The sequence below is a fragment of the Erinaceus europaeus genome, chromosome X, assembly GCF_950295315.1.
Source record: "Erinaceus europaeus chromosome X, mEriEur2.1, whole genome shotgun sequence".
Lineage (NCBI taxonomy): Eukaryota > Metazoa > Chordata > Mammalia > Eulipotyphla > Erinaceidae > Erinaceus > Erinaceus europaeus.
Window position 1 is genome coordinate 89,426,029 of NC_080185.1, and position 14,109 is coordinate 89,440,137.

Here is a 14,109-nt window from a genome sequence, read left to right on the forward strand (position 1 = left end):
TTCATAAAGAATTCCAAAGATGGAATCGGAAGCTTCCTGCCTTTAAAAAGGTGTAGACCCCCCCACACACACAACATTGACACTAAAGACAAGGATCCCCTACATACCTCAGTGACTGATGTGTCTTTTTAAAATTTTTTTTATTTATAAAAAGGAAACATTGACTAAACCATAGGATAAGAGGGGTACAACGCCACAAAATTCCCACCACCAGAACTCCGTATCCCACCCCCTCCCCTGATAGCTTTCCTATTCTTTATCCCTGTGGGAGTATGGACCCAAGGTCATTGTGGGATGCAGAAGGTGGAAGGTCTGGCTTCTGTAATTGCTTCCCCGCTGAACATGGGCATTGACACGTCGATACTCCCAGCCTGTCTTTCTCTTTCCCTAGTGGGGAAGGGCTCTGGGGAAGTGGAGCTCCAGGACACATTGGTGGGGTTGTCTGCCCAGGGAAGTCTGGTCGGCATCATGCTAACATCTGGAATCTGGTGGTTGAAAAGAGAGTTAACATACAAAGCCAAACAAATTGTTGACCAATCATGGACCTAAAGGCTGGAATAGTGCAGATGAAGAGTTGGGGGGCCCTCCATTTTGTGGATAGCTCGTAGGCATAGTTTAGTTTTTTCCAAAGGGCCTGTGGCTATACTAGTGTTGTTTTTTTTTTTTTTCCTGAGCCTGAACTGATGTGTCTTTGAGGTTAGAACTCAACCTTCAAGGAACTTAGGATGCTCTGTGGGCACAGGAGACCTCCTGCCAGCATTGAATCCTAAGACACTTGATGGGTCCTGGAGAGAACTGGCCTTCTGACACAGGGACCTCTCGGGTGGGAGATTTTCTGCCTTCACCATGTGAACTAAATTGTGAGACCAGCCCAGTTCCCTTGGAGAAATTGGGTTGGGTAGGATTCTGAAGAAAAGCATCTGAATTTCTTTTTTTTTTTTTTTGAAGATTTTATTTATTTACTTATTAATGAGAAAGATAGGAGGAGAGAGAAAGAACCAGACATCACTCTGGTACATGTACTGCCGGGGATTGAACTCAGGACCTCATGCTTCAGAGTCCGATGCTTTATCCACTGTGCCACCTCCCGGACCACAGCATCTGAATTTCTTGCCAGGGCCCTAAGCTTCTCTGGGACAAGGGATCGTTCACCTTAGGGAGTGGCTTGAGCTCCTCTTGGCTGTCAGTATCTCCCCCAACAAGACAGTCCTTTCTCACCAGGGAGGGAGGGGGTCCACACCTCAGGTCCTCCCCATCTGACTGGTTGCTTTTCACAGTCATCACAGCTCCTTTAGCTAGGAAGGTATCTCTACATTTTTAAAAAGATGATATTTAGTTATGAGAGAGCCACGGAAGAGAGAACCAGAGCATCACCCTTGGCACATGCAATGCTAGGGATTGAACTTGGGACCTGATACTTGAGGGTCCAATTCTTTTCTTAATTTTTTAAAAATTTATTTTTATTTCTTTAAACTATAAATTGCCCTTGTTTTTTAAGTTATATTTTATTTGCTTATTGCACAGAGAGAGAGAAATTGATAGGGGAGGTGGTGAAAGAGAGGAGAAAGACACACCTGCTGCCCTGCTTCACCACTTGTGAAGCTTTCCCTCTGCAGGTGGGGACTAGGGGCTTGAACCTGGGTCCTTGAGCACTGTGATGTGAACGCTTAACCAGTGGTGCCACTGCCTGGCCCCCTTGAGGGTCCAATTCTTATTTATTTATTTCCCCTTTTGTTGCCCTTGTTTTTTGTTACTGTTGTAGTTATTGTTATTGATGTCGTTGTTGGATAGGACAGAGAAATGGAGAGAGGAGGGGAAGATGGGGGAGAGAAAGATAGATACCTACAGACCTGCTTCACCTCTTGTTAAGCAACTCCCCTGCAGGTGGGGAGCTGGGGGCTCGAACCGGGATCCTTACACCGGTCCTTGCGCTTTGCGCCACGTGCACTTAACCCACTGCGCTACTGCCCGACTCCGAGGGTCCAATTCTAAGTTTAGTTGTCACCTCCCAGACCACAACCCCTCTACTGTCTATGAGATTGTCAGGTACTGGGGATTTGTGAACTGATTCCTCCTCTCAAGAACTAGAAGATTGTTTCCCCTGATCAAACCCTGCATTTCACTTTTTCACTTCTACAATCGAGGCTTTCAGGAGGTTTTTTGTTTTGTTTTTGTTTTTCTTCTCAGAGACAAGGAAGGGACTTGGGACATTCCTCATCCAGAGAAATTTAGTTTTTTAGAATTATTTATTTAGTTGGGATGGAGACAGGGAGAGAGCAAGAGGCCACAGCACTGAAGCTTTCTTCAATGCAGTGGGGGTCAGGCTTCAACCTGGGTCATGTACATAGCAAAACAGCACACTTGTCCAAGGGAACTATTTTGCCAGTCCTTCAGGGAAATTCTTTGCTTTTTTTTTTCTTTTTCTTTTTCTGTTCTTTTTTTTTTTTTTTTTTTTTTTGCAGAGCACTATTCAGCTCTTGTTTGTGATGGTAGAGTGGTAGAGGATTGAGTATTGAACCTGGGAGACCCTCAGCCATTAGAGTCTGGGAAATCATCATCATTATTTTTCATTAGGCTATTGCTGGGGCTTGGTGCATGGATGATGAATCCTCTGCTCTTGGTGATCTTTTTTTTTTTTCTTTCTTTCTTTCAAATTGTTTTTTTCATTATGGTAGAGACATAAATGGGAGGGGAGAAGAGAAAGAGACCTGCAGCCTACTTCACTGCTTGTGAAGCTTCACCACTCCAGATAGGTCGAACCCTGGTCCTTGTTAATGGTAACTTGTGTCCTTTACTGGTTGTGCCACCCCACAGCCCCTCCAGGGAAATTTTTTTTTCTTAATATTTATTTATTTTCCCTTTCGTTGCCCTTGTTTTATTGTTGTTTTTATTGATGTCGTTGTTGTTAGATAGAACAGAGAAGTGGAGAGAGGAGGGGAAGACAGAGAGAAGGAGAGAAAGATAGACACCTGCAGACCTGTTTCACCGCCTGTGAAGCAACAACCCCCCTACAGGTGGGGAGCCGGGGGCTCGAACCGGGATCCTTACGTTGGTCCTTTCACTTTGCGCAGGCAATTCTTTTTTTTTTAACATTTATTTATTTATTCCCTTTTGTTGTCCTTCTTGTTTTATTGTTGTAGTTATTATTGATGTCAACATTGTTGGATAGGATAGAGAGAAATGGAGAGAGGAGGGGAAGACGGGGAGAGAGAGAAAGACACCTGCAGACCTGATTCACTGCCTGTGAAGCGACTCCCCTGCAAGTGGGGAGCCGGGGGCTCCAACCGGGATCCTTAGGCCAGTCCTTGCACTTTGTGCCACCTGCGCTTAACCCCCTGCGCTACCGTCCGACTCCCCCCCCCCCTTTTTTTTTAAACACCAGAGTACTGCTCAGCTCTGGCTTATGGTGGTGTGGGGAATTGAACCTGGGACTTTGGAGCCTCAGGCATGAGAGTCTGTTTGCATAAACATTATGCTGTCTTCCCCCACTTGGGAAATTCTTTCTTCATATCTCCTTTCCCCTGATCTTCCTAGACTTCACTGAGCCCATGTTCTCATCCTTTTCCCACTCGTTGCTACTTCTAACAGGTTAAAGCATCTGGATGCCCAGGAGCAGGAACTATTTCTTCTCTCCCTGGTTAGAGTAAAGTCTTTCCTCCAAAGAGAGAGCAGCGCATTCCTGGTCGTAGGACCCAGAAAAGGAAAGGCAGGAGCTGCTGTGGTGGCGACAACAAGCTCCTGACATGCATACCCTTGGCATCTCCTAGGCGGGAGTCTCTCCCTTACACTTGTCCTCATAAGAATGTGGTTGCATGCTGCCTTCCTTCCCAATGACAGAGCCATTTTTCAATCCTCTCCCTTATTAAGGGGCAAAAAGGGAAGAAGATGATTCTCTCTGCCTTGCCAGATTCAATGTGGGGCCTGCTGGGAATGACACGGGAGATTTCTCTTGCTCTTCCCCGTCTTGGTGGCAGGCTGTAACTAGGAGAATTTGTAGCATGCCGGCCAAATTAGAGCTCATGAGAAAATGAGCTGGAGCAGGGTCCTAGATCCTGAATCTAGTCCTTCTGAGACTACTTGGACTTCCTGTCTGTCTTGGTGCTGTGATTATACTTTTTTTTTATAAAGTCTTTTTTTATAAAGTCTTTTATTTATATATTATTTATTTTCCTTTTTGTTGCCCTTATTTTTATTGTAATTTTTAAATATTTATTATTTATTCCCTTTTGTTGCCCTTGTTGTTTTTATTGTAGTTATGATTGATGTTGTTATTGGATAGGACAGAGAGAAATGGAGAGAGGAGGGGAAGATAGAGAAGGGGAGGTAAAGATAGACACCTGCAGACCTACTTCAATTATGAACCGACTCCTCTGCAGGTGGGGAGCCGGGGCCTCGAACCCGGATCCTTATGCTAGTCCTTGTGCTTTGCGCCATGTGCGCTTAACCCTCTGCGCTACTGCCTGTCTCCTTGTTGCTGTAATTATTATTGTCATTGTTGGATAGGACAGAGAGAAATGGAGAGAGATGGGGAAGACAGAGGGGGAGACAAAGACAGACACATGCAGACCTGCTTCACTACTTGTGAAGTGACTCCCCTGCAGGTGGGGAGCCAGGGACTCTAACCGGGACCCTAACGCTGGTCCTTGCACTTGGCACCGTGTGCGCTTAACCCGCTGCACTACCACACGACTCCCGATCGTACTTCTGCTCTCAGGAGTTCTTTTGGCATCCTGGGGTCCCAGTGCTGGTGATATGTAAACAGCATTCTTGAGAGGCTGCCCTGTGAACAGAATGGCTTGGGCAGGCAAAATCGCTTATTTATCCAATGTGCTACCCCAGGCTTGAGCCTGGCCCCCCTGCACTGAAAGAAGCCTCAGAGCTGTGTTCTCTTTCTGCCTGTCTGCTTTCTCTGTTTTTCATTTTTAGAAAAGAAAAGAGGGACCAGGCAGTGGCATACCTAGTTAAGCAAGTGCACACATTACAGTGCTCAAGGACCCAGGTTCAAGCCCCTGATGCCCACCTGCAGGGGGAAAGCTTCACAAGTTGTGAAGCAGGGCAGCTAATGCCTCTCTGTCTCTCTCCCTCTCTCTCCACCCCTCACGATTTCTTTCTATCCAATAATAAAAGAAAAGAAAGCAAGAATGGGGCGGTAGCGTAGCGGGTTCAGTGCCAGTGGCACAAAGCTCACGAACCAGCGTAAGGATCCCGGTTCGAGCCCCTGGCTCCCCACCTGCAGGAGAGTCGCTTCGCAGGTGATGAAGCAAGTCTGCAGGTGTCTATCTTTCTCTCCCCCTCTCTGTCTTCCCCATCTTCTCTCCATTTCTCTCTGTCCTATCCAATAACGACAACATCAATAACAACCATAATACAACAATAAAAAGCAACAAGGGCAACAATAAAGGGGAATAAATAAATACTAAAAAAAAGAAAGGAAAGCTTTGAAAAATGCCATGAGCGGGTGGGGGAAATAGCATTGAGGCTCTGCAGAAAGACTTTCATGCCAGGGGCTCTGAAGTGCCAGGGTTAATCCCTTGCACCACTTAAATCGATTTTTTAATTGCTCTGAGCAGGCAAAATAGCTGACTTGGATAGTGCTCTGCTTTGCCATATGCACAACCCAGGTTCGAACCTGGGCTCCACCTTGTTGAGGGAAGCTTCAGTGTTATCTTTTCCCCCTCTATCTAAAATTAAATCTTTATTTTATTTTATTTTTTTTTTGCCTCCAGGGTTATCACTGGGGCATGGTGCCTGCACCACTAATCCACTGCTCCTGGAAGCCAGTTTTTCTTATTTTTGTTGCCCTTGTTGTTCTTGTTATCGCTGGATGGGACAGAGAGAAATGGAGAGAGGAGGGGAAGACAGAGGGGAAGAGAAGGATAGACACCTGCAGACCTGCTTCACTGCCTGTGAAGCGACTCCCCTGCAGGTGGGGAGCGGGGGCTCATACCAGGATTTTTACACTGGTCCGTGTGTTTTGCTGCGTTACTTCCCAGCTCCTCAAATCTTTATTTATTTATTTTTTCCAAATCTTTATTTTTTTTAAGTACGCTTGAGCTTGGACCCCACAGAGCCTTTTTAGAAGGGTGCATACATACTGAGGGGGTGAGAGAAACTGAACCTGGCGCTGTAGCTGGAATTCTTCGTGTGTGTCGCGCCCCCCCCCCCCCCCCCCGCTTCCACCTTTGTTGAGACTTCGCTCTATTCATCAGAATAGTTCTGCAGGTGCTCCTTGGACCCCAATTTCCTGATTGGTCAGGGAAGCAGCAGATGAGGTTCAGGATTAGCTTCAGGATTCCAAAGCTCTCTGGACTTGGAGGTGACAGAATGTGGTGGGTGCGTTTTGAGGAAGAGCCCCCTCCCCCCCACACACCCCTCTATTTGTCAGTCATCCAGTGTGGGTGGACAGGAAAAATAGCCTTTTTGGTTTGTGGCTTCAGGTTGGTAGACAGTGATTCCCGGGAGCAGTTGTGATGTGATGAATAATTTCAAAAGGGTGCCTGTGAGGGAAGAGGGGTCCACTTGGCTCCTGTTTAGTAGGGTTGTTTGAGCCAAGTGGATCTTTGGAGCTGACTAAGCCTGATTTCAGACTCAAGGGTCTCAATTTAAATACTTTATGGCTAGGTTAAACTCTGAACCACCTGTCCTCCCCCCCAAAATCCACACCTGTCAGAACTACCTGAGCATGTGACTACCTGACCTGATCCACCTTGGACCTTGATTAGTTATTCTCTTTTTTAATTTTTTTATATTTATTTATTTATTTTCCCTTTTGTTGCCCTTGTTTTTTATTGTTACTGTAGTAGTCATTATTGTTATTGTTGTCATTGTTATATAGCACTGAGAAGTGGAGAGAGGAGGGGAGGACAGAGGGAGAGAAAAACAGACACCTGCAGACCTGCTTCACCGCTTGTGAAGCGACTCCCCTGTAGGTGGGGAGCTGGGGGTTCAAACCGGGATCCTTACCAGTCCTTGCGCTTTGCGCCATGTGCGCTTAACCTGCTGCACTACCGCTTGACTCCTGATTGGTTATTCTCTTGCAGCTTTCCTGGGGAGAACTGGGCTTTTCTCAGAAGTCTTTGTTCACCTCTGGTAACAGTCAGTTTTTGTTAGCAAAGTTCGTTCATTTGACATCTAGCAGCCTGCTGATTCCTTTGGGGAGTAGGCAGAGTGGCGTAGCAGGAGCTGGTTCCTCACGGATGGTCTGGGTTTGAGTCTGGTTCTGTGTCTTAGGGCAGTTCCTCTTCCAGGGTGTCAGTTTCTCCATCTATAAAATGGATACTGGTGAGGAGGGAGGTTGGACTCATTACTCTTAAAGTGAGTTGTAATCTTTTTAGTTTCCTGTTGCCCATCTATCTTTGCAGTGTAAACATTTTGAGTGGGGCCCTTTGGCTTTTAGGTTTTTTTTTTTTTTAATATTCCCTTTTGTTGCTCTTGTTTTATTGTTGTAGTTATCATTGTTGTCATTGTTGGATAGGACAGGGAGACATGGAGAGAGAAGGGGAAGACGGGGGGAGAGAAAGATAAGACACCTGCAGACCTGCTTCACCGCCTGTGAAGCAACCCCCCTGCAGGTAGGGAGCTGGGGGCTCGAACTGGGATCCTTACGCTGGTCCTTGCGCTTTGCACTATGTGTGCTTGACCCGCAGTGCTACCGCCCGACTCTTTTTTTTTTAAACTTAATTTATATATTAAAGAAATGCATAGATAGATAGAACACCAGACATGACTCTGGTACATGTGCTACCGGGGATTGAACTCAGGGTCTCGTGCTTGAGAGTCCAGTGCACCAGACTTTTAAGGCAATTTCAAGATGTGTTCCCTCCCTCCTCTCTGACCAGTGCTACAAGCCCTTGTTTTCTTTCTTCTTTTTTTTTTCTTTTTTTAAACAGCTTTATTGAGGTACTCACAAACCATAAACTTCACAGACGGAAGATGTACAATTCAGTTGTTCTTAGAACAGTCACAGTTGCAGGGGTGGGTGGTGGCGCATACAGTGGAGCATACATACACATTACCATGCTTGGGGCAGGGGGGCTTCATGAGGGGTGGTGCAGTGATATGTGTCACTGTATCTGTATCAGAAACAATATTCTCAGCCATGCATCCACCACCAGGATGAATGTTTTTAATTTTTTATTATCTGTGTTTGTTTATTGGATAGAGACAGCCAGAAATCGAGAGAAAAGGGGGTGATAGAGAGGCACCTGCAACACTGCTTCACCGCTCGTGAAGCTTTTTCCCCTGCAGGTGGGACCAGGGCCTCGAACCTGGCTCCTTGCGCACTGTAACATGTGCTCAGCCAAGTGCGCCACCACCAGCCCCCCAGGATGAATTCTTTTAATATTTATTAAAGAGAAAGAACAAGAACACTAGAGGGTCACTCTGGTACATGTGATGCTGGGCATTGGACTCCGGACTTCATGCTTGAGAGCCTAATGCTTTACTCACTGTCGTCTCCTAGGCCACAGCAGGATAATGAATTTTAGTTGCTCAGGTTTTTTGTTTGTTTGTTTTCCAGAGCACTGCTCAGCTCTGCCTTATGATGGTGCGAGAGATTAAACCTGGGACTTGAAAGCTTCAGGCGTAAGAGTCTCTTTGTATAACCATTATGCTCTCTCCCCCATAGTGAATTTTACAACACTTGCATCAACCCAAGAAGAAATGCTGCATCATCCCCAATTCCCTCATTCCACTCCCAGTCCCTGGCAACCACTGCTTGATTTTTTGTCTTGATTGATATGTTTATTTGGATGTTCATTCATTCATACACACAAACACACACACTTTTTTGACAGGGCTGCCACTGGGGCTTGGAACCTGTACAAAGAATATACCACTCCCTTTATCTTTTTTTTAAAAAATATTTTATTATTTATTTATTCCCTTTTGTTGCCCTTGTTTTATTGTTGTAGTTTTTATTGTTATTGATGTCGTTGTTGGATAGGACAGAGAGAAATGGAGAGAGGAGGGGAGGACAGAGAGAAATATAGACACCTGCAGACCTGCTTCATCGCCTGTGAAGCGACTCCCCTGCAGGTGAGGAGCTGGGGGCTCGAACTGGGATCCTTATGCAGGCGTTTTGCTCCACATGTGCTTAACCTGCTGTGCTATTGCCTGACTCCCCCCCTTTTTTTTTAAAGATTTTTATTTATTTATTAGATAGGAGAGAGAGAAAGAACCAGACATCAATCTGGTACATGTGCGTCCGGTGACCGAACTCAGGACCTCATGCTTGAGAGTCCACTTCACCACCTCCTGGACCACCCTTTTCCTTTCCTTTCTCTCTCCCCTCTCTTTGTTAAGTAGAAACAGATTGGGAGGGAAGGAGGAAAGAGACAGCTGAAGCATTGCTCCATCACTTGTGAAGCTTCCTTGGCAAGTGGAACCCTGGGCTTGAACCCCATCCTTTTTTTTTTTTTTTTTTTTTTTTTTTTTTGCCTCCAGGATTATCACTGGGGCTCGGTGTCAGTACCACAAATCCACTGTTCTTGATGGTCACTTTTTTCCCCCCTATTTTATTGGATAAGAGAGAAATTGAGAGAGGAAGGGCAGATAGAGAGGGAAAGAGACACCTGCAGACCTGCTTCACTGCTTATGGAGCATACCCCTGCAGATAGATAATAACGTGCTCGAACCCAGGCCTTTGAATGGCTCATTGCACTTCGAACTATGTGTGTCTAACCGGGTATGCCACCGCCCGCCCTCCCACCCCCATCCTTGTGCATGTTAATCTATCTACCAGTTACCCCACTGCCTAGTCTCTATATTTGTGTATGTGTATTTGTACTTACGTTTGTTTATTTACATTGATATACATCAAACTCAGGACCTCGCTGTGTACCCTGCTACTAAATGACCTTCCCAAGCCAATAATTTGGGTTTTTTATTTTTAAGATTTTATTTATTAATGGGAAGGATAGAACCAGACATCACTCTGGTACATGTGCTGCCGGGGATTGAACTCAGGACCTCATGCTTGAGAGTCCAGTGCTTTAGTCACTGCGCCACTTCCCGGACCACTTTTTTTTTAAAAAAAAAATTATTTATTTACTTATTCCTTTTCGTTGCCCTTGTTGTTTCATTGTCATATTATTATTACTGCCATCATCATTGGATAGGACAGAGAGAAATGGAGAGAGGAGCGGAACACGGGGAGAGAAAGACAGACACCTGCAGACCTGCTTCACCGCTTGTGAAGCGACTCCCCTGCAGCTGGGGAGCCAGGGGCTCGAACCGGAATCCTTATGCCGGTCCTTGCGCTTTGTGCCACATGTGCTTAACCCGCTGCGCTACCGCCCGACTCCCTGGTTTTTATATTTATGAGAGGAGGGAGGGAAATAGACACACCAAAGCATTTTTTAAAAATAATTCTTCATCTTTGGTGTTCTCACTTGGTTCTGGGATCCAGCCCTAGGAACATGTTTTCTTCTCTTTCTCTTCCTTCTCCTCCTCCTCCTCCTCCTCCTCCTTTTTTTTTTTTTTACCTTTACCAGTGCACTGCTCAACTCTAGTTTATGGTGGTGTAGGGAACGTAACCTGAGACTTTGGAGCCTCAGGTCTGAGAGTCTGCATAACCATTCCGCTGTCTACCTCCACCCAGAGACATGTTTTCTTTTTCTTTCTTTTTTTCTTTTAGACTTCGCTTTACCGCAGTGTGGGCGTTTGACAGAGTCAGACATGAATGAGAGCCTCTTTGCCTAGCTAACCATTATGCAATCTCCCTGCAGGAAGGCATGTTTTCTTTTATTTTTTAAGTGTCTTTGTTGGGTAGAGACAGAAATTGAGAGGGGGGGAAGATAGGCAGAGAGACAGATATCTGCAGCCCTGCTTCACCACTTAGGAAGCTTTTCCTCTGCAGGTGGGGACCAGGAGCTTGAACCTGTGCCCTTGCACACTGTAATGTGTGCGCTTAACCAGGTGCACCACTGCCTGGACCCCCAAAGGGCTGTTTTCTTTTCCTTTTTTTTAAATTTATTTTATTTTATTTATTTTTTTTTTTGCTTTCAGGGTTATTGCTGGGGCTCAGTGCCTGCACCATGAATCCACTGCTCCTGGAGGCCATTTTCTCCCCCTTTTGTTGCCCTTGTTGTTGTAGCCTTGTTGTGGTTATCATTGTTGTTGATGTCGTCGTTCTTGGATAGGACAGAGAGAAATGGAGAGAGGAGGAAAGACAGACACCTGCAGACCTGCTTCACTGCCTGAGAAGCGACTCCCCCACAGGTGGGGAGCCAGGGCTCTATCCGGGATCCTTACGCCGGTCCTTGCTCTTTGTGCCACGTGCGCTGCGTTACCGCCTGACCTCCGTTTTCTTTCTTTCTTTTTTAAAATTTTCATGATCTTATTTATTGGATACAGACAGAAGTGGAGAGAGAAGGGGGTGATGGGGAGGGAGAGAGACAGAGAGACAGCTGCTTCACCACTCATGAAACTTTCCCCCTGTAGGTGGGTAGTAGGAGCTTGAACCTACATTGTAACATGTGCGCTCAACCAGGTGTTCCACCTCCCAGTCTCCCAAAAGGCATGTTTCCTACTTGCTTAGCCAACTTGGCCAGTCCCTGGGCATTTCATACAAATGCAATTCTTTGTGATTTTTTTTTTTTTTTTTTTAGTTTTAAATTCTTTGTGATTTACTAAGGCCCATTATGTGCCTCATTTCTTTGTGTTGCTGTCTAGCAGACTCTTCAGTTGTTTTTGTTTGTTTGTTTGTTTTGTTTTACTTTTTTATAACTTTTAAAAATATTTATTTTCCCTTTTGTTGCCCTTGTTTTTCATTGTTGTAGTATTTGTTAATTGTTATTGATGTTGTTGTTGTTAGGACAGTGAGAAATGCAGAGAGATGGGGAAGACAGGGGAAGAGAAAGATAGACACCTACAGACCTGCTTCACTGCCTGTGAATCAACTCCCCTGCAGGTGGGGAGCCGTGGGCTCGAACCGGGATCATTGTGCTGGGTCCTTGCACTATGCGCCACGTGCGCTTAACCCGCTGCCAACTCCCAGACTCTTCAGTTTTAACTCGCCCTGCAGTAGCCTCACTCTTTTTCCCTTAGAGAGCAGTCAGTCCGTCTTTATCATCGGAGGGGTTGGTTTTCTGTGTTTTGCCCATGGAGCCAAGCTGGTGTTCCTAGTACTCTTGGGGGCACTATGCTGGGACAGAGTTGTGCTGCCCACAATACTAAGTATGTCTTGCTCATGGCTTCTGGGAAGACATTGTCCATGAGCTGCCACGGCTCCTGCTGTTTCCCTGCCCCCAATGCCCCCCTTGCCCAACCTGCCCCCCCTTTAGTGGGAGCTCATTCATCCCTAGGCAGTGGCAGCTCCTTACCAGGTCAGGAGGGGACATTGCAGGCCCCTGCTCTCCCCAGTGGATACTACAGAGGTGACTCCTGCAAGATGAGAGCTAAACCACATCGTCTCACAGTCACATCAGTTAACTTCCCAGGACTGCTGGGGCCAGTCACTTAGCTGGGCACTGGTAAACAGCCAGAGTCACTGGTGGGGAATGGCTAAATGGGCAGAGCCTACTGTGTTTGTGTGACTCTAGGTTCAGTCCCTGCCATTGCGTATGACCATACTCAACTAGTGGTGCTCTGCCGGGTGTTGGTGCATCTGGTAAGAATGTACAGACTACAATGCACAAGGATCTGGGTTCAAACCCCTAGTCCTCACCTACAGGGGAAAAGCTTCACTAATAGTGAGACAATGCTGCAGGTCTCTCTGCCTCCCCACATCTCTCTTCCTTCTCAGTTTATCTTTATGTCTATCCAACAAAAAATTGTTTAGGGGCCGGGTGGTGGCACCCTTGGTTAAGTGCACAAGGGCCCGGGTTTGAGCCCTTATTTCCCACCTCTAGAAGTGAAGCTTCACAAATAGTGAAGCAGGTCTGCAGGTGTCTTTCTCTCTCCCTCTTATCTTCCCCCTCTCCTCTGTGTCTTTCTGTCCTGTCAAATAAAATAGAGCAGTGGATTCATAGTGCCAACACAAAGCCCCAGTGATAACCCCAGTAGTAATAAGTAAAGTAAAATAAAATAAGATTTATTATAAAAGGGGATCAGGAAATAGGGTAAACTTTGTGATGCATAGGGCCCACATTTGAGGCCCCAGCACCAAATGGGAGCACCGCTACCTGTGGAGATCGTCTAGTACTATTTCCCTGTTTCATTTCTGTCTGAAGTGAAAAGGAAGCAAAAGGTCAGCCTAGGAGCTGTAGAATCTTTTTTTTTTTTTTTAAGGTTTTATTTATTTATGAGAAAGATAGGAGGAGAGAGAAAGAACCAGACATCACTCGGGCACATGTGCTGCCGGGGATCGAACTTGGGACTTCATGCTTGAGAGTCCAAAGCTTTACCACTGCGCCACCTCCCGGACCACGGAGCTGTAGAATCTTTGTGCATGTGTGAGAGACGCTGCACCACCACCCCTAGAAAATAAAAGTGGGGGAGGGGAGGGGCTGAGCACTGTACCTTGTTGAGCATGTGGAAATGTCTGGGTTCAAGCCCCCAGTTCCCCCCTGCATGGGGGGAAGCCTCACAGGAGGCGAAGCTGCTCTGCAGGTGTCTCTCTTCCTCTCTGTCTCCCCAGTCCCTCGATTTCTCTCTCTAGCTAATAAAAGATGTTGGCAGATCTCGAGTCCCTTTTTAAGGCCTGCCAGCATCCCTTGCTCTATGACCTCATCCCCCTTGACCTCTGCTGCTGTTTTCACATCTCCTTTGCAAATATGTGGCATTTCTGCCTCTATCAGACATTTCTCTGTCCATCCCCCCTTTCTTTTTTAAATCTTTATTTGAAAGAGACAGCCAGAAATTGAGAGGAAGGAAAGATAGAGGAGACAGAGAGACACCTACAGCACCGCTTCACCACTTGTGAAGCTTTCCCTCTGCAGGTGGGGACCGGCGGCTTGAACCTGGCTCCTTGTTCACGATAACGTGTGCACAACCAGGTGTGCCACCACCCGGCTCCTCTTTTTTTTTTTTTTTTTTCTTGCCAGAGAACTGATCATCTCTGGCTTATGATGGTGTGGGGGATTGAACCTGGGACAGCAGAGCCTCAGGCACGAGAATCTCTTTGCATAACTATTATGTTATCTACCCCCATCCTCTGCCCCCCTTTTA

The 14,109-nt window shown here is 46.3% G+C and overlaps 1 protein-coding gene across 2 annotated transcripts in view; it reads left to right on the forward strand.

The window, feature by feature from the left end:
• OTUD5 (OTU deubiquitinase 5) overlaps positions 1–14,109 on the forward strand; it is a 52,456-nt gene that overhangs the window by 3,176 nt on the left and 35,171 nt on the right. The window lies entirely within an intron of this gene.